We start from the raw sequence: 24,344 nt of genomic DNA on the forward strand, positions 1-24,344 counted from the left end.
ATACATCCCCACATCACCCACATATCTGAAATTATTTATTGCCTCCAGAACTGTTCAGCTTAAGATTTACTGTAAGAACACAGTGAAATGAAAGTAGTTTGCCAATATCAGGGGTCTCCAAAGTATGGTCCGCGGGCCACAGCCGGCCTGCCTCGAGATTTTATCCGGCCCGCGGCAAGCTCTTAACTCGTTCCGTGTGGCGGGCTATTTAGCGGGTTCTGTGGTAGCGCGGGAATTTACACGTCAGTTTGCCGTAGGGTATCAAGTTGAGGGTTTGTGTGCAGCTGCTGATAGGTTACCATCGATGGCCCCTGGGAGATGGTGAAGATCGGCGACAGCGGCAGCAGTGGCCCCAGTGAGAGTGGGTGAGTGTGTGTGGGTGTGTGTGTGTGGGTGTGTGTTTGTGGGTGGATGTGTGTGGGTGTGTGTGGGTGTCAGGGTCGAACCCGGGTCTCTGCAACTGTAAGGCAGCAACTCTATCGCTGCACCACCGTGCCACCCCACTAAGGCCTTCAAAGATATTCAGTTTATCATAAACGAAGAATTGGGAACGGAAGTTGATCTTCTGTCCCTTTGGGCAAGTCTACCATATATCAACCACAGCTCAATTTTTCTGCACTATCCTCATATCGTCTTGATTCCTTTAACACTCAGGAATCTATCAATCTCTGAACAAACTCAATAAGTGAGCCTCCACATTGCTCTCGGGTAAAGAATTCAATGTAGATACCAATATCTGAGGGAAGATCCTCCTGTTAGATCACAGCATGAAAACAGGCCCAGCAGCCCACCAACTGCTTGCCGACCATCAAGTACCTATTTTCACAAATCCAACCCTAATCTCATCAACTCCACCCATATTCTACCACTCAGCTACACAATAGGGACAATATTACAACAACGAATGACCCACCCACCCATATGTCTTTGGATGTGGAAAGAAACCAGAGCACCTGGAGGAAACCCATGTGGACACTTGCAAAGACCTTGCAAATTCCACACAGGCAGGACCCAAGGTCAGGATTGAACCTGAACCTCTGGTGCAGTGAGGCTGCGGCTCTATTACCTCAACCACAGGGCGATCTAGTCTCCAACTGAGACTTTGACTACTGGTTAAATTTGTGGCAGAAGGAAAAGGAAGCTAAAGATATTTTGTACTTATTTTTCTAGCCATATATTTGATATGAATGAAAAATGATATTAAAATAATAGGCAGAGAGAAAGAAATTAGTGAGGCAGAGCTTTGGGAAAAATAGTAAGTTGGAAATAGTGCAAGTATATTGCTGAAATTAACGGCTCAATATAGACAGGTTTGTGACATATTCAATGACAGAGAAATAAATCTGTTCTTAAATAAGCCAATTACTTTTATGGTTTGTTTCATGCTCATTGTAAATAAACCTTAAGTGTTTACATTTTAAATGTATTTAGAGAAGATTTTTAACCTTTCTTCTCATTCTTGATCAACTTTCCAAAGATAATTTGAGGTCAACTTGACTATCATACACAATTTCAATTATAATATCCTCACAATGATAGCTCAATACCTAAATCAACATAAGTACAAACAATCCTCAGAGCAATTCATTCATAATATTTGAGAACTGACCTGAAATTTTTGAACAGACCAGTGGCGTCATGAGTATTAAGATGTAACAGCAAAAGACACAAACAAATCCACTTTGACTCCCCACAGTGATGTTTTGGAGTGATTATACACCTTTCATTTCATCAATCCTCAAACAATTTCTCTCAGGAGGCAGCAGGCTGTACAAAGCAAGTAAGATTTGACAATTGATTCTTCATACAGTGAACAAAGATTGAATGGAACATTATGACATTCTGTCACAGTCAAGGTGGAGTTTGGATATTCTAATGATGTCATAAACCCCACAGCACATCTCCCTAATGTGTAGTCGTTAGAATCTGTGTCCCTTGAGTTGATTTACATCAGCATGGATCCACATAGCGTTTGATTTAGGAAGGAACTGCAGATGCTGGTTTAAACCGAAGATAGAAAAAAAGCTGAAGTAACTCAGCGGGTCAAACAACATCTCTGGAGTTAAGGAACAGGTGATGTTTCGGGTCAAGACCTTTCTTCAGATTGAGAGTCAGGGGGTCTGAAGAAGGGTCTTGACCCGAAACGTCACCTATTCCTTTTCTCCAGAGATGCAGTCTGACGCACTGAGATATTCTAGCTTTTTGTATCTGTCTACAGTTTAGTTTTGTTTATTGTCACGTGTACCAGGGAAGAGTGAAAAGCTTTATTGCGTGCTAACCAGTCAGCGGATAGACAGTACATAATTACAAATGAGCCATCCACAGTGTACAGATAGAGAGGGGGGAATCAAATCATGAAACGGATTAGCACACAGCCTAATTTAACCCTTTCGACATTTTCTTGCAAGCCAGTCATTTGTTTCAAAAGAACCAAACAATATTGAAGAAATAAAATTTGTACCAGAGGCGCAAAAATGTGTGATTACGCAGTGAGTATTTCAACATAATGTTGTGCTGTAACACTGAAGAACTTGCACTCAATTCAAAGGGAGATATTGATATTGGTGCTACAGAACAGCAAAGTGGTCTTAGTATGAAACTTTATGGAGTAGAAATGAGTTCTTCGTCACTAACATTAAGCAAAGAAATTACAGTCTCCACTCATATTCACCCCTACACATTTGGTCCTATTGAAGTTAATGGAAATTGCTATCTAAATGTCATTGGCTTAATGTACCATTAAACCAAAGCCTTCTATTAACCTTTACATTGTTTTCTCGATAATTGCCACCACTATTCCCCTATATTCTCAGAATGTTTCTTCAAACGTAGTGCATCAGTGCGAAAAGAGTGTGTCTTCGTGCCATAAAGCACTGTATTACAGCGTGTTTTTTATTCCAACAAAATTACATTACCTTCCATATAACTTCAAGCTTTATTGCCCATGGATTGCAATTTGCAGCTGACAAATGAGAACAATTGTTCCCTATTTTTCACAAACTGCACTATGAGAAATTGTAAATAATCACTTAAAGGTAAATTAGTTTGATTTCCATAACGGATTGCTAACCCTTAACATACACACTAACAGAATTTTACCCTTCTCGCCTCGAAACGTCACCTATCCATATTCTCCAGAGATGCTGCCTGACCCACTGACGAACTCCGGCACATTGAGTCCTTTTGTGGAATTCATGTTCATAAGTCAGAGGAGCAGAATTAGAGGCTATTCGGCCCATCGAATCTACTCCACCATTCAATCATGGTTGATCTAACTTTCAAACTCAACCCATTCTTCTGCCGTAACCTTTGACACCCTTACTAATTAAGAACCTGTCAATCTCTGCCTTAAAATTGCCCAATGACTGGGCCTCCACAGCCGTCTGTGACAATGGATTCCATAGATTCACCACCCTCTGGCTAAATAAATTTCTCCTCATCTCCTTTATAAAGGTACGTCCTTTAATTCTGAGGTTATGCCCTTTGGTTCCAGACCCTCCTACTAGTGGAAACATGCTCTCCACATCTATCCATTATTTGGTACATTTCAATGAGGTACCCCCTCATTCTTCTAAATGGCAATAAGCACAGACTGTGAACCGTCAAACACTCATCAATAATGGAACATTGTTCTGGTCTTCTGATCAAAATAGATATTCCCAAAATCTCAAAAGAACTTATGTAGCAGAGGTAATAGGTAAAGCAGTGGTTCAAGAGGTGTCCATAATCAGGTCACCAGATCCAAATGAGAAGTAATTTAGCTTCCTTACCAAGGTAGGGTGGAGGTTCTCTACTGGATGAGCTCAAAGCCTTTCACGGCATGTTAAACAGGTAAACGTTGAAGTATTATCCAGGCATGTTCCCTGTCCTCCGTTGGCTCTGTCCCATATTTCTCAGTGGCATAAGTGAAAACTGCTTTCACGGGTATAAACTCTTGGAGAGCAGCCAGCACCATTACAGCCCCCACTCCCTGTACGCCCATTGGTTCTGAAATCATCTGGCCACTGTATTTGTGACATCTTCAACCTCTTACTTCAACATATTCCCATCTGCATCAAGGAAATGCTCATCATTCCAGTCCCCTACTAAACCAAAGTGGTCTGTCTTCTAAGACTACTGACCAGGGGCACTAACTTTGACCATAATGAAATGCTTTGAAAGTTTAGTAATGGCCCACATCTGTTCCGGTCTTCCAGACAATCTAGACCCTTTGCGATTTGCCCAGAGGAAAGACACTATCTCCCAGACATTACATTCAACTCGGGATCACCTTGGTGATAAGAACACCAATGTTAGAATGATATTCATTGACTAAACTCAGCCTTCAAAACCATAATACTCATTAAGCTCTTCTCTCTAAACTTCTGACTAGGGCCTCGGGCACCCCTTCTGTAACTGGCATTTGGACTTCCTGGTCGGCAGCCCTCAGGCTGTTAGAATTGGTAATAGCATTTTCTCTCTCAACACTGGTGCTCCTAGGTGTTGTGTGCTAACTCTCTTGTTCTACTCCCTCTGCACCCATGACCATGGGGGCCAAGTGCAACGGGCAGATTGATCTTTAAGTTCACCAATATCGTTTGTCGACTTCAGGAGGCACAGCACCGACTTAGTCCCCCTACATATCATCGGCGAGTGTGTGGAGAGTGTCAACACCTTCCGGTTTCTCGGCGTCCTTATCTCTGCTGATATCTCCTGGACAGACAACACGACAGCGGTCATCAAGAAGGCTCAGCAGTGGCTGCACTTCCTGAGGGTTCTCAGGAAGCACAACCTGGACTCTAATCTGCTGCTGACCTTCTACCGCTCGTCCATCAAGAGCCTGCTGACATACTGCATTACAGCATGGTACGGCAGCTGCACCATGGCAGACAGGGAGAGGCTTCAGAGGGTAACTAGGACAGCACAGAAGATCATTTGTTGCCCTCTCCCCTCCCTGATGGATATTTACACCTCCCGCTGCCTTAGCAGGGCAAAGAATATCATCAAGGACAGCTCCCATCCTGCTTTTGGACTGTTCGACCTGCTGCCCTCTGGAAGGCGCTATAGGTGCATCAAATCTAGGACAAATAGACTCAGGAATGGTTGTTTTCCGAAAGTCATAACTACTCTTAATTCACACATGCACTGACTTCACAGCCCAACACCCGGACTTCCATCTATTCTATCCACGTACTGAAATTTGGAACTGTAATGTGTATTGTAACTGTAATTTTTAATATTTTTAATTTTAAAAAAAATATTTAATATAATCTTTAAACATCTGCCTAAGAATACTACCTATTCATCCTTCATCATTTTGCCTTTATAGATATGTATATAGCGCCGCAGAATTGTGCACCTATCCCCCCCCTCCCCCTTTTGTTTTGTTTTCTGTTTCTTGTTTTTTGTACTAAATTATATGTATGCACTGAGTACGAGCTGCTTTTAATCTCATTGTACATGTATAGTGACAATAAATGGCATATCTATATCTATCTCTATATCTAATAATACCAATGTTGTCCAACGGTGCAGCAACAACGATGAGAACAGGAAACAGACTGGGTACTTTGTGTCACGGTTCCAGAACAACCTAGCCCAACATCCACAAGATAAAAGAGTTTGGTGCTGACCTGGAGAAGGGGGGTGGTGAAAACAATCCTGTCCTCATCAATGGAGCTAATGTAGAGGTGTTCGACAGCTGCAAATTCCTTGGTCTCCACAATCACCAGTCCCTTCACAATGATATGGTGATTAAGAAACGTACCAGCATGTTTACTTTCTGCCCAATTCCGTTCAGTAGGGTGCACAGCTTCCGTGCAAGATGAATTGTGCCTTCATTCGGGCTATGAAAACTATAAAATAACCCACTGTGGGTTGGAGTGCTAAGGCCAAAAACTTTCAAACTTACATGATCCAAATAGCTGAGCAATCACAATCACTATCACAATAAATCTTTATTAACCAAGTATGTTTTGCAACATACGAGAAATTTCATCTCCCAAGTCAGTCATACAAATAAAAAGCAACGGAACACACAAAATACATTTTAACATAAACATCCACCACAGTGACTCCCGTGGTCGAGGGCCTCAAGCCCTCCGTTGACGGGACGATCTTGACTTCCGTAGCTGGCGCCGTTTGCGTCATCCGCATCGGGGCAATCACCTCCTGCATTGCGGGGGGGGGGGGGGGGGGGGTTCAGGTCCCCCGCTCCGGCAATCGGACCCCCGGTCGGTTCTGGTCGAGCCTCTGCGTCGTTGAAGCTTCCCGACTCAGCCTCTCCCGAGACTGCGAGCTCTTGATGGTAAGTCCGCAGGCCGTGGTTGGAACGATCCCAGGCAAGGGATCGACTCCGATGTTAAGTCCACGCCACGCTCAAGTCAGTCCGAGGAGGCCTCCAGCTCCACCGATGGTGGCCGCAGAGCGACCGGAGATGCGACCCGAAAATTAATCGCATCTCCGGCAAGGTAAGAAACAGAAAAAAAGTTTCCCCCAACCCCCTTCCCCTCCCCCCACAAACCGGAGAACATTTACACACACTAAAAAACAGACAGACTGTTGGCGGGGTTGCCAATCATGCGGTGCCCCTGGTGGACTTTAATCTGTGAGCAAGACGATGATCAACTGCAAGGTACAGATAAACTGAATGGCCAGACAAATGGCGGATGGAATGAGTAAGATGTTATGAAGTGGCACATTTTTTGAAAAAATAACAAGACAGAATATAGATTAAATGGAAAGTTTCATGGGGTGTGTAGGAGTATGGAACCAGAGCATGCATGTGCATAAATCCTTAAAAATGGAAGGGCATGATGTTAGTAAATGGAAAGGCATGGTGGTTAGTGAAGCATGTGGGATCACTGGAATTATAAATAAAGGCACAGAGCACAAAAGCAGGAAGATTATGTTGAATTTATGCAAATTGCCCATTATATCACAGCAGGAGTATTACATCCAATTTATCATGCTTTAGGAAAGATGTAAAAGTGCCAGAGTAGGCACACAAAAGATTTGCTAGATTATTTTGGGGGTGACAAATTTGACTGCAGCATAAGGTTGGACTGGAGAATATGAAATTGTTGTCCTTAGAACTAAGAAGGTTGAAAGGGGATGAAAGTGGGGAATTTTGGAAACATTCAGCAGGATGGGCAGCATCTGGTTGAAAGGAGATTTTCTAAAGGTGCACAAGATCATGATTGGTTTATTCAGGGGAAAAATAACAGAGAAGTGGCCAGACACGTGTTGTATAAAATTTGGCAAGGATACCTTTCTCTAAAATCACTCTTACTGTTTAGATCTTGAATATAAACTGTGTAGGCAGTGATATTTTAGTTCATATTTTTAATGTTTAGTTTGTTTTACTTATTAACTTTAAATTCAATAAATTTAAATGTCTCTGAATGTAAAATATTTTTTTAAATATGAATATCAATGACAGCAGTAACGGAAATCAAAGCCCCAACTCTAGTTTTGCCAATCTTAAAAGGCTGTCAGAGGCATAAGGCAGGCCGTCCTCTTTCTGCTGCCCGAAGCCCTTTCACTGAGAGTATGTCATTCGACTTCAGGATATGGGGGCCATTGAGATAGGTTATCTGTATACAGCACAGAATACTGCTGATGTTGGGGGCACTACAGATGGCAGTTCAGTGAGCGGCACTACGCCAGCAAGAACTGGCCTCCTATCACTCTTGCAACAGTGGTGCAGCATACACATGGCCATCCAACCGCCAAAACAAGCTATGGTTTCAATTAAGTACAAAGCTATGTCTCTTCAGCAACTGATCAGAAATCCACTTTAGCTACTCATCCTGATGTGATCATTTTAAAGATGTTAATTCAATTAACCTTTGATTGGCAAACATTTTGCAGTGACATTTCTTCCAGTTTTGCCACTGACATCATATTAGCCTTTTTTATCAAGAATATGGATTCACTTTCTCGGGTAACTATATTGTAATTTAATAATTTATATAAGCTTAATACATTCTTATGTACGTTCATAACATTACAATCAATTGTGAAATTTTCAAATTCTGTTTAAACAGTGGTCATTCAATAAGTTGTTAGTAACACCATATGAACGTAAGCAAATGGAATGGGTAACATGATCCCGTGAGACATTCTCCTGTTCGATCATTATCGCTCATCATGTGCCGCAACAAGTTACCCACCTCAGCTCCATTCAGCTTGAAAAAACTCATCTTTGAATATACCCTATACCCTTATGAGTTGTAGAATCCAATGACTTACAATAATCTGCAGAAATTAATTTCTCCTCACATCATTTTAGACGACCATATTTCATGCTGAAACAATGCATCTCGGTTATAGATTGTAGACTTCTGTGACAAATAGATGCACTACCCCAGCACTTTCTCAGATCTTGCATCCCCATAAGGTCAACTCATTCTTTGTACCTTGAAAGAGTACTCAATGTCTCCTCATAGGTCAGTCCATCAATTAGTGCAGTGAATCAAAGCTACACTGGCATCCTCAAGTTCAGAGACGCAAAATGCACAAAACATATTCTATATTCGATGTAATACTCCAAATTAGATCATGTCAAAGCCCAGAATAAACTCCAAACTGTTTGCAATGAAGGCTAATAGTCCACATGCAAATTATTGTACATGTACCATGAACAAACAGTTGAAGAATCTAGTGTTATTATTTCTGATAACTAATAAATGTAGCAGAATAAAAATACTTTGTGGAAAACTTTCCTTTGAATGTCAAAGCTATAAAAAACATCGTGTTATCTGCTATGTGCCAGAAATGACAAATGCCAGTCAAATGGAAAGGCCAAATAATCAACAGTTGTATTTTTCATTTATGACATTGCAAAGATTATAGATTGCTATCAGTTGAACATTAGTGTTAAATTGAAGGGGAAGTCCCTGTAAAACCACTATGACCACCTCTCAGCAGCTTTAGCCATAGGGTGATGAATCTGTGGAATTCGTTGCCACAGAAGGCTGTGGAGGCCAAACCAATGGATATTTTCAAGGCGGAGATCAACAAATTCTTGATTAGTACGGGTGTCGGGGTTATGGGGTGCAGGCAGGAGAATGGGGTTGAGAGGGAAGAATAGACCAGCCATGATTGCATGACATAGTAGACTTGATGGACCAAATGACCTAATTTGCTCCTATAACAAATGAACCAAAACTACACCCAGTAGCCCAGACAGAACATTTTTTCTCAGGTTGGAAAGGTCAAACACCATAGGGCATAGCTTTAAGGTGAAAGGGGTAAAGTTAAAAGGAGATGTGCAGGGCAAGTTTTTTTTACAGAGAGTGGATACCTGGAATGCACTGCCAGAGATAGTGGTGGTGGAGAGTGATACAATGATGGGATTTAAGAGGCTTTTGGATAGGCACATTAACATGCAGAGAATAGAGGGATATATATCATAAGCAGGCAGATGAGATTAGTTTAGCTTCTATCATGTTCGGCACAGACATTGTGGGATGAAGATCCTGTTCCTGTGCTGTACAGTTCTATGTCTATGTTCAATAAACTCACAACAGGAAGCTAGAATCATATGCTGGATGGCTCCAATATGGAACACGATTATTGGAGAAGGGTCAATTATATGCAGGGATTTCTGAAATGTTAGTTGCTAGAATGTTCCAGATAGTGAAATGGCAAATAAAAAGGTATTTATTGTATTACTTTGTAAAAATGTACTATTATTAAATAATAATCATATGCAAAACAGCTACCTGCAGACATAAAGCAATCAATGAAATAATACAAAAACATCAACTGCTATAATGGAAAGGGCTTCTCTCCACCACAATGAGTCATAAATAATTGCAACTATTCAATAATAGTATTCTATCAACCTTTACTCCAACTCGATTCATCAAAAAGGCAGCCAACATCATCAAAGACCCACCCCATCCTGGCCACATTTCACCATTGCGATCGGGAAGAAGGTACAGGAGCCTGAAAACTGTAACATCCAGGTTCAGGAACAGCTTCGTACCTACAGCCATCAGGCAATTGAACACAACAACATACAAGCTCTGAACCACAACAGACTATTATTATTATTGCACTATATGTTTTTATTCATTGAGTATGTGTGCATGTGTATATATAAACACTGAACTTTTCTTCTTCCGTTATATACTACGTTTACATATTCTGTTGTGCTGCAGCAAGTAAGAATTTCATTGTCCTATCTGGTACAGATGACAATAAAACACTCTTGACTCTTGACTCTTGACCAACCAAAAGTGTGAGGCCAAGTGAGTTTTACTTATGGGGGAACAGCTGAAAGTAGGAGCGGTGCGGGAGATTTAACAAGCAGTAGTTAGTGTTCAGGAGTGAATACTCCTAGTGCTTATAAAAGGACGGAAGGCAGTGGCAGCACCATGGCGCAGCAGTGAAATTGCTGCCTTACAGCCCCAGAAACTCGGGTTTGATCCTGACAATGGGTGCTGTCTGCACAGAGTTTGTAAACTCTCCCTGTAACCAGGTGGGTTTTCTCCGGGTGTGACCAACCCGACCCAACCAAACCAAATCTTCCAGTAGACCTGAGCCAAAATTACAGCAAACAGGACTGAGCTGGTGTAGAATTACAAGGAATTGCATGTTATCCCACATGCATAGTACTACATGATTTAAACTTGTAGCTGAATGGGCTGGGATAATATATATATATATATATATATATATATATATATAAAGCATGTGACTCAAACTTGCAACCGAGCAGTTGAGAGAAATAACTAAAACCATAACTGACTCATTAAAGAAGTCTAGTTCATTAAAAAATTGTGAATGTAACTGATATTGAGGGTGAAAAATAAGAGCTTTAAATAAGAATTGTAATTGCATGGTGTGAGTCATTGTTTGTACATGGAATGGAAAACTTGAAAGCTCTATGAGAAAATGTGTAAAAAATTCCTGTTATGGTGTCAGATCACAGGTTCAACAGTTCATTCTAAATACTGGAATAGGCCATAATTTTAAGGTTATTATATGTTACTAATTTCCCTCAACATTGATATAACGGGGGCAAGAGAGCAAAAGTAGGTGTTTTCAAAACCAGAGACGCCAATATTCAGGTTATAGATCCTCAACCATTTTTCCCCCATTCCAAATAGCCTGACAATAGTTATACTTTACAACATTGTATTCTCACTGATGATATTTCCATGTCACATAGCCACATAAAATCTCATAGAGTTTACTGTTGTAAACTGTCTATTAATAATTTTGACATATACTAATATCCACCATTACAGGGGAAAAAATCTCATGAAGCTCAAGCCTTACTTGTGACTGATGATTTTTTTTTCTCTCTACATTTCTTCAAATAGAAACTGCTAACAGAAACCATGCTGTAGCCAGCCTGAGTGGAGATGATGGATTATTGCACAGTCAGGTAAATCAGAACATCCATTTTGAAATATAATTTTACTAAATGCGGAATGCCAAAGAACATCCAAGGTCAACAACCTGGATTCATGAAAGCCAGTTAGCAACCTGTGATAACATGATAATACATGAGAAGCAGCATTCTATAGGCAAAATGTTAAGGAAGGAACTGCAGATGCTAGTTCCTTCCTTAAGATCAAAGATATACACAAAATGCTGAAGTGACTCAGCAGGTCAGATGGCATCTCTGGGGGAAAGGAATAGGTGATGTTTAGGGTTAAGACCCTTCAACACGTCTTGACCCATGGACCTATTGAAAGGTCTCGATCTGAAACCTCACCTATTCCTTTACACCAGAGATGCTGACTGATCCACTGAGTTACCATAGCATTTTGTGTATATCTATGCTATAAGCAAGGCATTGTGATCCCATAGCAAATGGATCAATATTTTCCAGGCTAGAAGATCAGGCTATCAGCATCTATCCTGTCAGTGCCTTTCAGAATCTCATATCTGTTAAGCCTTGTTCTTATAAACTCCAAAGTGTATTGTCCAATTATAAAACAACTAATAGGATAATCAGCTTAGGAAAGAATGCGGTGAATCTATGGTGTAGTTACAATGGGCATATATAAATCATTTTCTTACATACAGGAAATAGTGCAAACAGTATTTCAGGTATAATTTCATCAATGTTCCAAATAAATGTTGCAAGATTATTTCTTGTCCTCCAGGCCACATGCAAAAAGGTCAAAATACCACACTAACCTTCTATGTAATATGCAGCTAGCCACAAAGATGTTTCTGTAAATTGGCTTATATTCATTATTCAATATTTTAACATATTTGTCCAATTCTTCCTCCAAGATCAATTGCCTTTTACCTTACATGATCCTTTCTCTGTCACCTTTTTGTCCATATCCTTTTTTATTTGTGCCCGTTACAGCTCACATTCCCATTTTGTTTGTATTATCAGAAAACTGTGATATGTTGTGCCCTGTTACTTCATTCTGGGCATTAATATGAGAGTAGTTGAATGCCCAATGCTGACTGAGGCAGCTCATCATTAACAGAATGTCAAGCTGAAAAATACCCATTTATTCTTACTCTGTTTGCTTTCCTTGACTAATTTACTTGACTTAAGTTCAGTGATACAACACGGAAACAGGCACTTCGGCCCACTGAGTCCATACTAACCAGCTAACCGGTACACTCACACTATTCTACGTATTAGGGACAATTTACAACTATTACCGAAGCCAACTAACCTACAAACCTGTACGTCTTTGGAGCATGGGACAAAACCGGAGCACCCGGAGAAAACCCACGCGGTCATGGGGAGGACATACAGACTCCATACAGACAGCACCCATAGTCAGGATCGAACCCTGGTCTCTGTGCTGTAAGGCAGCAACTCTACCGCTGCGCCACTGTGCCGCCCTCTTTGCCCTATATTCAGTCTTCCAGTCACTGCTAAAGTAGTAGTCAACTTAATGTGGGACCAAACAACTCGAGCAAAACAATGCAGAATGAAAAGGGGGGAAATACTCCCCTCAGGTTAGAGTCATAACTAAAACAATGAAAGGTATGTGTCATTGGTGAAACACATATATCAGGCCCAGGATAGTACCACTAGAGCTCCTCATGGTGCCTTCAATTCAATTGCCCCCCTGCTTATTTTGCCCTCCACCATAAGGTCAACAGGACGGAGTTTGTTAGTGTTCAGCAATTTCTTTGTTCCCCATATAATACAGAGTATGACCACAAGATCCAGACATTTCCAAGCTTTTGCCTACACATTAATCTACACATTAGGTGATGAACAACTGCAGGGTAACTGCCCTAACCAGATGGTCAATAGCATTTCTATCACAGAGGTCCCAGCAATGGAATTCAGAAATGTGAATGTCACTATTGATCAGAAAATCAGCTGAGCAAATGATATAATGCCTCAAACACTACAAGCTTGGTATTCTGATGCAAGAAGGTAGCTTATCCAATTAGTAAGGCTTGCATGGTGCGGTACACTCCACTCACTTTGATGTGTGTGTCAATTATACACAATCCTGTACAACTTCTGCAACTGGCCTAAACATCTTCTCCCTCCACCACTTCCATAGATCCATATCAATAAAGCACAGTACAATATTGCTGTCTGCACCACCTCTTGAATCAGCAGTCTGCCACTGGGAAAGGCAGATCAAGCAGGCGACTAGAACCACAATCATCTCCAATTTACACCTCAGCCCAACAGGGAAATGTATTCTTCATTGTCATCTAAGCCTCTGAAGCTCTCTAGCTACACAAAGAATGCCTGGACTACAGCAATTCAAAGACTATCACAACTTTACATGGCAACCAGGACAAGGCAATCAATACATGATTTTTCACTGATTCCTAATCCTAAGAAAATATAATTAAAGAAAATCTTGTCTCGTACAATTTTTTTAGCATTCTAAAGGGTTGGATCATGTCTGCACCTTAGTTTAGTTTAGAGTTCCAGCATGGAAGCAGGCCCTTTGGCCCACTGTGTTCATGCCAACCATCGATCACCCATTCACACGAGTTCCATGTTATCCCACTTTCTCATCCACTCCCAACAGACGAGGAGAAATTTACAGCAGCCAATGAGCCTACAAACCCACATGTCTTTGGGAGGTGAGAGGAGGCTCCCGGAGCACCCAGAAGGAAACCCATGAGATCACAGGGAGAACGTGCAAACTCACACAGACAGCACTCAAGGTGAGGATCAAATCAGGGTGCCTGGCACTGTGAGGCAGCAGCTCTACCAGCTGTGCCACTATGCTGCCCCTTTTCCCGAGAAAAAATAGTAAAAGAAAATCTCTCGTAAAAAGAAATAATTGTAAAATTTAGTTTAGAGATATATCGTACAACCACGCCCTTCGGCCCACCAATCCACGACGAACAACAATCATCCATACACGTGTTCTAGTCTGACACACAAGGGACAATTTACAGAAACCAATTAACCTACAAACCTACAGGTATCTGGAGCACCCGAAGAAAACCCATGCGGTCACAGGGGGAATGGACAATGTCTGTACTGACAGTATCTCGAGGTCAGGATCAAACCCGGGTCTAACTTATAAAATTCTTAAGGGGTTGGACAGGCTAGATGCAGGAAGATTGTTCCCGATGTTGGGGAAGTCCAGGACAAGGGGTCACAGCTTAAGGATAAGGGGGGAAATCCTTTAAAACCGAGATGAGGCGAACTTTTTTCACACAGAGAGTGGTGAATCTCTGGAACTCTCTGCCACAGAGGGTAGTTGAGGCCAGTTCATTGGCTATATTTAAGAGGGAGTTAGATGTGGCCCTTGTGGCCAAGGGGATCAGAGGGTATGGAGAGAAGGCAGGTACGGGATACTGAGTTGGATGATCAGCCATGATCATATTGAATGGCGGTGCAGGCTCGAAGGGCCGAATGGCCTACTCCTGCACCTAATTTTTATGTTTCTATGTTTCTATGTCTCTGGTGCTGTAAGGCAGCAACTCTACTCCACTGTGCCATTCTGTGCTTGGAAGAATTATTTTACCATTCTCAAGGATTAGATTACATCGGCTTTTACTTTCTAAAATATGAAACCATTGCTAATTTTTTTGACAACCCTTCCTTTTCCTTTACATTCCAATTCATAAACGTTTATGTGTTTTACATGCAGCGAAAAATAATTACAATTATGATGGCGACACAATGAACAAGCGTTGAATCACATGGTGCCTGTTTTGTGGAATGAAGACCGAAATAACATTTGCAATTACAAGAAAGCCTTCCAACTCTTTCCCACCTTGTATGGCCTCATAGCATCACAAAAAGCTTCAGAGCCAGGGAAGTATTTACTGTTTTGAAATTTACTGACTTGGTATAATGTAGGAAATGTAGCAGTCAATTTGGAGAAACAAGAAACAAGATCATAAACAGATCTGGTGTTGACTGATGGATAAATATTAGCTATAATGTTGAGATAAAAGCTAACCTTCCTCAAAGTAATCTATTGGAATCCTTTATGTTCTCCTGAGTGGGCAGATGGGGCTTTACCAGATGAATTCCTTCCTTGATGAAACATTAATTTGAATCTAAAAAAACTGAATATATTTGGCTACCTGCTTACGTTTTAATATTGTGTAGGAAGGAACTGCATATGCTGCTTTGTACTGAAGATAGACACAAAACGCTGGAGTAACTCAGCGGGTCATGCAGCATCTCTGGAGAAAAGGAACAGGAAACATTTCAGTTTGGAACTCTTCTTCAGACTTCAGTCTCTATGTTTTATTATTCCTCTTTTCAATGATTACTGTCAACCATAGATTTTTAAGCATTTCTTTTTGACATTCAATTGAGCTATCATCCAGGGGTTAGCATTGCCCAGAAATTTAACGCGATTATGCACATAATTACTGCGACTACAAATGAAAATCAAAGGCTGGGTATTTTTTGTTGAGTTATTCATCTCCTGCCTCTTCAAAGTCATTCCACAACCCAAAAGGCATCAGCTGGGAATAGTAAAATACTCATTGCTTACCTGGATTGAGTGCAGTTCCATCAACATTTAAAAACTACACATCATTTGAAGAATGGTGCTTTTGACTGTTCCTTTCCCCACCCTCCCTCCATCCGCCATCTGAAACATTCACACCTTCTAAAGACAAATCATGGCTGCAATATTTGCATTTACAACATATTCAGCAGCACCTCCTAAATCCAAGGCTTCTAAGACCTGGAGGAACAATGGCAGCAGCCACAGGGGAGGATATCATAACCAACATTTGTGTCTCAAGTCGCACACCATCCTTGCTTGGAAATATGTCACTGTCCCTCCACTGTCATGAGCTGACATGCAGGATCTCCCAGCACCATTAGTTTAGTTTATTTTTGAGATACAGCATAGAAACATGCCTTTCGGCCCACCAGGTCCACGCTGACCAATGATTACCTGTACACTAGTGCTATCCTAGACACCAGGGACAATTTACAGAAGCCGAATAACTGATAAATCTGTGTGTCTTTGGAATATGAGAAGAAACCATGGCAATCGAGAGAAAAAAACCACGATCACAGGGAGAATGTACAAACTCCACACAGCCAGCACCCGTAGTTAGGATTGAACCTGGGTCTCTGGCACTGTAAGGCAGCAACTCTACTGCTGTGCCACTCTACTGCTGTGGGAACTGCTTCATTGTACAGACTGGCACAATGCAAAAGGGCAGCTTAAGATCAGCTTCTCAGGGACATTTAGGGACTGCCAATATTTGCTCACCACCAGAAATGTACAAATCCCTCAAATAGAATAAAAGTACAAATAGGTTAGATAGATATCAACTTTCCACTTTTGATGGAGTACATTGAACCATAAAAATATTTTACCTAACTTTGGGGTATGTTTGTTAATTATGGGTTTCACAACCTCACTTTGATATTGTAAAAATAAGAAACTGTAGATGCTGGTTTCCCAAAAAAAGAAACAACTCAGTGGGTCCTGCAGCATTCTGGAGAACATGGATAGGTGATATATTGAGGCAGAACCCTTTTTCTTAGATTTAGCAGAGAATAAAATAAAGTTGAGGTCCATTGCAGATCTGAGTGAGTGAGGCCCGGAGCTGTGGGACAAATAGAGTGAGGGCCTGCTGGTGCCGACGCATGGTGGAGAGTGTGGAACAAAGTTCATGGTAGAAGAACTGTTACGAGAAGCGGTTGATTGAGTGTAGGTACCTGGAATTCTGGACGGGTCCAAATTGGGAGGCCTGGAAACGGAGCTTGAGGCCACATGGCACAAGATGGCGACACAGGAAGGTGTTGAGGAAACACATATGGCTGTGGTTGTGAGTCCGGGCCAGAACATAGTCAGAGAGCAGGAGAACAGCAGGAGTCACAGAGGGGCAGCAGTGAGGGAGGGTCTCACACAACTCCCAATGGAGAGAGGAGGAGAACCTCTTCAAAGTAGGCATACTTTAAGGAGATTTTGCAGTGGAGCAGTAAAATGTAGAAACAAGAAACTGCAGATGCCAGTTTACAAAAAAAAAGGCACAAATGCTGGAGTAACTCAGCAGGCCAGACACCATCTTTGGAGTACATGGATAGGTGATGTTTTGGGTTGGGACCCATGAAGAGTCTCACTTTGAGGTTGGTTTAAAGTTTGTACTGCTGCTTATTTTAATGAAGACGTCAACAGCATTAACTTGTTTCTTAAAAATATTGCATGATCATGTCATAATTTTCAACTGGCAGATAGTTACATGATCGGAAATACAAATGTCTGCTCACTGGAGTAGATCTTGTACAACAGTGTAAAACAGGGGATGCTCATTTCATACCTTTTTATAATTGCAAATTCCATTCATTTTGCAATTCACGACAATACTAAATAGACTCCTGTTTTTGCTATTATATAAAGTTTAGATTGATCTCATTGAATTTACGATGTCACTACAATTTTGACTAGACCCTTTGATTATTGTCTACACATGTTGCTCAGCGTGGAATGCAAGCAGTAAACACAATTTCAACACATTTACAGTGGAAATATACAGCATCTGTTTTACAGACAGAGCCAAATTAATGATTAGGAATAATCGGTTCAGATGCTGTGCAATACTTCAATTATAGTATGTGTTAATGTCTCCAGGAGAAGTGCAGAGAACAGCAGATGCCCCTGTATGTTGTTTTCATTGACCTCACCAAGGCGTTCGACCTCGTCAACAGAGATGGCCTATTTAAGGCACTGCCCGAGATCGTCTGCCCACCAAAACTGCAGAGCATGATAGAATCCTTCCATGTCAACATGAAGGGGACAGTGCAGTTCAATGGCAACTTCTTGGAGCCCTTTGACATACGCAGTGGCGTCAAACAAAGCTGCGTCCTCGCTCACACACTCTTTGGGATTTTCTTTGCTCTGCTCCTGAAACATGCCTTCGGCACTGCAACAGAGGGGATCTACCTGCGTACTAGATCAGATGCCAGGCTCTTCAACCTCACCCATCCCAGAGCAAAGACAAAAGTATGTGAAGCTCTCATCAGAGACATGTTATTTGCCGATGACGCAGCAGTTGTGTCCCACACCCAGCAGGAACTACAGTCACTGATGAACCACTTCTATCGGGCATGTAAGGACTTCGGGCTGACCATCAGCCTGAAGAAGACGGACATCCTGGGGCTGGATACAGAGGCGCCGCTTGTCATCACCATCGACGACTACGAACTCGATGCCGTCCATCAGTTCACGTACCTCGGCTCCACCATCACCGACAACCTCTCCATGGACACAGAGATTGACAAGAGGATCGGGAAGGCAGCTACAACTCTCGCTCATCTCACAACTCGAGTGTGGACCAACCCAAAGCTGATAGTGAAGACAAGTGAAAGGAGCGCAGCAACTTCAACAAACCAGACACCACACACAAATGTGATCTTTGCGACGGAGACTGTCACTTCCACATTGGTCTCTTCAGCCACAAGTGACGTTGCTCTAGACGAGGTTTGCAGCAAGCAGCCAATGACTAGGATGCATCACCCGTGGTCAGTCATAACTGAGGGGGGCCTACAAAATTAATCTCTCACTGATTTTATGCAATGATGTGTATTATTTCAATTTGTTATTGGCAGTAAATAAGTCTGTACCTGCTCATTTAATTGATTATATCTATGCTGCTTTCAATAACACTTACAGGGGGGTTATAATGACTTTGCAAATTCACTGCACAGGCACAATACAAAGCTAAACAATGACTTTACAGCCTTCAGAAGAGGGGCAGACAAAGGGTTCATTAAAAAAGTGCCACAGATGTAAAAAGTAGTAACTTTGTCAATTTGAACAATTCTAGTCCCACCTTATTTTAAAGAAACTTTAATGGAAAGAAGATTCTGCTCAAAATCTGGAGAAATTTTAAAGTAGTGGATTTTTTTTAAAGTAGTTACAATCAGTATGTAGAAGATCCCAACTAGAAAAAAATGCATATCCATGTTCTCCAGAGATGCTGCCTGAATTACTCCAGCACTTTGTGTCCTTTTGTCTAAACTAGCACCTACAGTTCCGATTCTACTCGAAAAGGTAGTTGGATCATGTGTGTGCTCCCAGTTCATGAGTTAAGTTTGGTGTTAGTTACGACCTTTTAGGTGTTATTTAATGATGACTATTTTCATTACGCGGGGCGCGCGGTTGAGGATAACCAGAGATTGTGTTTTTTTTGTGATATTGGTTGAGAAATAAATATTGGCCCGGTCACCTCCGGGTAATTGCTCTTCCTTGACAGAGTGCCTTGGGATCTTTCGCATCCACCTGAGACAGTAGCGTGGCTTAACGTATTGCCGGGAAAGGACGGCACCTCAAATCGTGGGGCACACTCTTGTATGAGGGGCCACAGACACCGAATACGGGCTGCATGAATTATTGCCGTCACAGATAACCTTTTGAACCCGTAAAATAATTATTAAACACAGTGTATTCCTGCAGAAATGTCCCGAACAATATCCGCTTCAATCAGCAATATGTCATTCCTTTAACTATCTGTTAGGCTACAGGCATGAAACCAGGAGGGTCCCGACCCGAAATGACATCTATCCATTTTCTCCGGAGATGCTGCCTGACCCGTCCAGTTACTCCAGCATTTTGTCTCCATCTTTGGTATAAACTAGCATCTGCAGTTCATTTATATTACATCTAGCTATGTTTTAGTGAATATGTCCACCCAGCTCAGTGTCCCTGGACCACACTGTCTGACACTTTACAGACTTGAAACGGATCCTCAATTGGAATTCGAGCACCATTGTCAATTTCATTCGGGACCAGCAATGCAAATACACCGTTTTTCTAAGGCTGGAGACCAGGCGGAGGTAACCCTCCATCCTGCTTTTGTTCATCGGTGACAGTCTGCGGTGGATGTGATGTTAGGACGGTATTTGACGAGGCTGTCATGGCTTTGCTTTCCAGCCTAGGACCATTCGAATTGAATATATTGCATCCGGCCCCGGTGAATACATGCCCTCAACATGAGTCAGCGCCTTCAGGGAAGTGGAGGGAATACCATTGATTTTCAAATCGGAAATCCGCGGGTTCAGTTCTTGTGAGGACTTTCAAAATATCAAACACCTTCGATATATATATATATATATGTTTTAAACTTGCAACCTGGATGGATGCAATTGTTAAAGAATCAACCCTGGGGGTTAACGAGCTTGAGATATTGAGGGGGGGGGGGGGGGGGGGGGGGGGGGGGGGGGGGGTCTCAATATGCTTCAAATTGCCGGGAGACACCACGATATGAAATAAAGAAAATTGTACATGGCTCGCCTCCAGCTGCAGTTGATTTTCCTGAAATGCTTCACGCAATTATTTCAGAGTCTGGAGCGGCTGCGAGTTATGTAGATTTGTGATAGGGGAGAGGTCGGGTCCTTGCAGAAACTTGACATTACCAACCTCTGTAAACTTGTTTCCATGGCAATACACGTCGCCCTTTGTCTTTGTTACTCGTCTTTGGACAGCTGGGCAACACCACCATTCCTTCCCAAAATAATAACAGACACCCTCCCTCCCCACTTAACGTAAAATTCACAAAAGGCATTTAAAATTATTCATTGGAAAAAAAAATAGCTCATCTAATTGCACAATTGCACGTCCTTTTTTTTTGACAATTCACACTTCTGAAAGCACAGCGCAAACATTATCGCGATTGTTCAATACAATGGTCTGCAACAAAAAAAAATCTATTCCACATCAAAATGCAATCAGCTGCAGGGAAAGCCGTGCTAATTCTGTTGCAATTCGAGCGGAAAATGTTACACACCAGGCTGACTTCCCTCTCGCGTCCCATGCCAATTTACGAAAAGATGAACTATCGCTCATATCATTCTCTGTCATGTTGCCGTATCGTTTCTCTTAGTTTCATCCCTCAGCTCACCTGCCGACCGCCGAGTCCCGGGTTGTGGATGGAATGGGTGGCCGCAGCAACAGCGCAGGAGCCCGGCGTCAGGGTTCACTGGAATCGCCCGCCACACGGAGCAGGCATCTCACATAGTGAGGGATAAAACGGAGTGGGCATTTCAGCGAGCGGAACACGGGGAGAAATCACACACACACACACACACACAAACACACATAGCCCGGGGTGCAGGCGGGAAGACAAGCGGCCATGCAGGTGAGCTGATGTGAAACTGCTACATTACAGCGTGCGGATCAAGCGGAAAGTGTGAGAGCAACGGAGGCGAGATGGAAATGGACCGTGTGGAGCGCACAGAAAAAAGCAAAGGGAAACTGAGCGCGAATGAAACATCCCGCACACAGTGAGTGGTTCATGGTACCGAGCACCTCACGTACACAAGTCAAGTACCAACGCGATCGGATCTGGCATTAAACTTCGGCACAGGCAGGATTCCGGTCTCAAATTCCAAACCGGGATCTCTAAGATCCAAAAAAGCAGGAATAACTCAGCGGGTCAGGCAGCATCTCTGGAGAAAAGGAAGAGGTGCAGTTTCGGGTCGAGACACTTCTTCAGAAAGGGAGTCTAGAGATTTAGAAGGGTGAGGTGTGAAAACGACAGATCACAGCGGATGGTGATACACAAAAAAAACCCCAAAGTGCTGAAGTAACTCAGCAAGTCAGGCAGCATCTCTGGAGAACATGGATAGGCGACGTTCCCTATCCAGACCCTTCTGCAGACGATATTGGAATCCATTTTATTCTGGAATTTAATATTGGAATACTGTCTATCCCAAAGTTTGGTATTGAAATGTTATTAATTTTGGTGCACGATATTGAAATACTGAACCGTGGTTTGGTACGAGGATCTAGTCTGAGCGGGAGATTAGTACGCAGGTCCTTTTTGTTTGGTGCCTCAGATTGGATCTTGTCCATATTAGAGAAAATGTGTAGGAAGGGACTGCAGATGCTGGTTTAAACCGAATATAGACACAAAAGCTGGAGTAACTCAGCGGGTCAGGCAGAAGGGTCTCGACAGGGAACATCATCTATCCATGCTCTCCAGAGATGCTGCCTGACTTGCTTAAGTTACTTCAGCACTTTGGGTCCTTTTGTGTATCAACTGGCATCTGCAGTACTTTATTTCTACTCTCCAAATAACAAGCTCTGACATAAACCGGGACCCAGTGTGAATAAATGAGACCCACAGAAAACCAAACACCAGACAACACAGGATCTCAATATCCTACCTTTGGGAAATACCAATCTCTTGCCCTATCAATTACACAACACAGGTAGCGTAATGATAAGTGGATGAGGGATTGGCAAGGACTGCAGTATCAGTTATCCAAGGGAGCCCCAATATTGAACACCTGGGATTTGCAGGATACCAATATCAAATATCCAGGCACATCTGATCTCAATATAACACAAAAAAACCACACAAGCTTATCTCCTATATCAAACATCATAGTTAGGTGACTCAGCAATCTTTTCGCTGAACACCTCCGCTCAGTCCGCTTAGCCCCTACGTGATCTCTCAGTTGCTGACACTTTAACTCCCCCTCCCATTCTAATACTGATCATTCTGTCCTGGGCCTCCTCAACTGTCATGGTGAGACCCAACGCAAATTGGACGAACAGCACCTCACATTTTGCTTGGGCAGCTTACAATCCAGCAGTATGAATATTGATTTATCTAACTTCATAACCATTGATTTCCCTCTCTCTCCATCCCTCCCCATCGTACTTCTCCGACTGGTTCTACTGTCCTCCTCAATAAATAATACTGATTGTATGCAGCGTTGTCACCTTCCCCTCAGCCAACAATGAACCATTCGACATCTGCTGTGATCTGTTGTTTTCATATCTTCCCCATCTATATCTCTAGACTCCCTCTCCCATGACTCATCTGAAGGGTCTTGACCCGGAACGTCACCCATTCCTTCTCTCAAGATGCTGCCTGCTGAGTTGCTCCAGCTTTTTGGGCCTAATATCAAATACTCAGCAGTGTAGCCCAATATCAAATAACCCACAGGAGAGAAGACATTGGAGCACAATGGTTATGCTTTATATAAAAAGCCATGACCTGCAAGGCTATAGAGCCTTGCAGGTCATGGTTTAGGATCTACAGACGTGCTCTATTGATCCAGAGATAAGAGCTGAATCCCACCATTTGTAACTGGAAAATCTAACTTTAAGTGGAGAAACATAAGATTTATCTGGCTCATTTTGGTCAATGCTGAATTCTGCACTTGCTCTATAGCCTTGCAGGTCATGGCTATTTATATACATTTCCAGGCAGTTTTGAGTTGTGTCAAATGTCCCCTCCAGACCCCTGCCACCCTTTGTAGTAAAATCTTTGTCTTCCCCTCTAATACTCCTTTGAATTGCTTTAGGTTCATACCCTCTGGTTTTTAATCCTACAACTAACTGAAAAAAAATATTTCCACTTTACTCTGTATAAACTTTTAAATCGTGATGTCAGACATCTCAATTGTCTCTCCACAATCTTCTGACGCTCTCTTAATTCAAAAACTGGCCCTTTAGATTGGAAAATGACACCTCTCATTTTTTATTTATGAAAGGTGAGAAAGAGAAACCAGGGATTACATACCAGTAAGCGTAACATCTGTTGCTGGGAAATTACTAGTCAGTAATTAAGGTCAGAGTAACTGAACATCTTGAAGATTTTTATCCGATCAGAGACAGCCGGCAGAGAGGTAGGTCATGCCCAGCAAATTTGATTGGATTTTTTGAACAGGTGATTGAAGTGGTAGATAGGGATTTTGCATTTGGGTTTTATTTGTATGTGTTCCAGTAGATGCCTGGTAAAGTCCCTCAAAATGGCTTGCTGGCTCAATTGGAGGCAAATTATTGTTCTGATTGGTAAATTGGTTGAGAGGAAAGAGCCAAAGAGTCAAATGGGCAGGGATATGAATACCAAACTTATGCAGAGATCCATTTTAGGCCAAATCAGTTCTCTATGGGTCACAAACAATGAAGGAAAGAGAAACCAGATAGCTGTATAGCCAATAGCTGTTA

At 42.2% G+C, this 24,344-nt stretch overlaps 1 protein-coding gene across 2 annotated transcripts in view; it reads right to left on the reverse strand.

Moving 5' to 3' along the window:
- LOC129704540 (dual specificity tyrosine-phosphorylation-regulated kinase 2-like) overlaps window positions 1–21,897 on the reverse strand; it is a 67,649-nt gene extending 45,752 nt beyond the window's left edge. Inside the window, exon 1 of one of the 2 annotated variants that reach the window (XM_055647720.1) lies at window positions 21,283–21,897. The gene's annotated coding sequence lies outside the window, so the exon portion shown is untranslated. Of the gene's footprint in view, window positions 1–1,609; window positions 4,988–21,282 lie in introns of those variants that run through there. The other variant, XM_055647719.1, reaches the window with a different exon arrangement.
- Between the last annotated feature and the right edge of the window lie 2,447 nt (window positions 21,898–24,344).

The sequence above is a fragment of the Leucoraja erinacea genome, chromosome 16 (genome assembly GCF_028641065.1).
Source record: "Leucoraja erinacea ecotype New England chromosome 16, Leri_hhj_1, whole genome shotgun sequence".
Classification (NCBI taxonomy): domain Eukaryota; kingdom Metazoa; phylum Chordata; class Chondrichthyes; order Rajiformes; family Rajidae; genus Leucoraja; species Leucoraja erinaceus.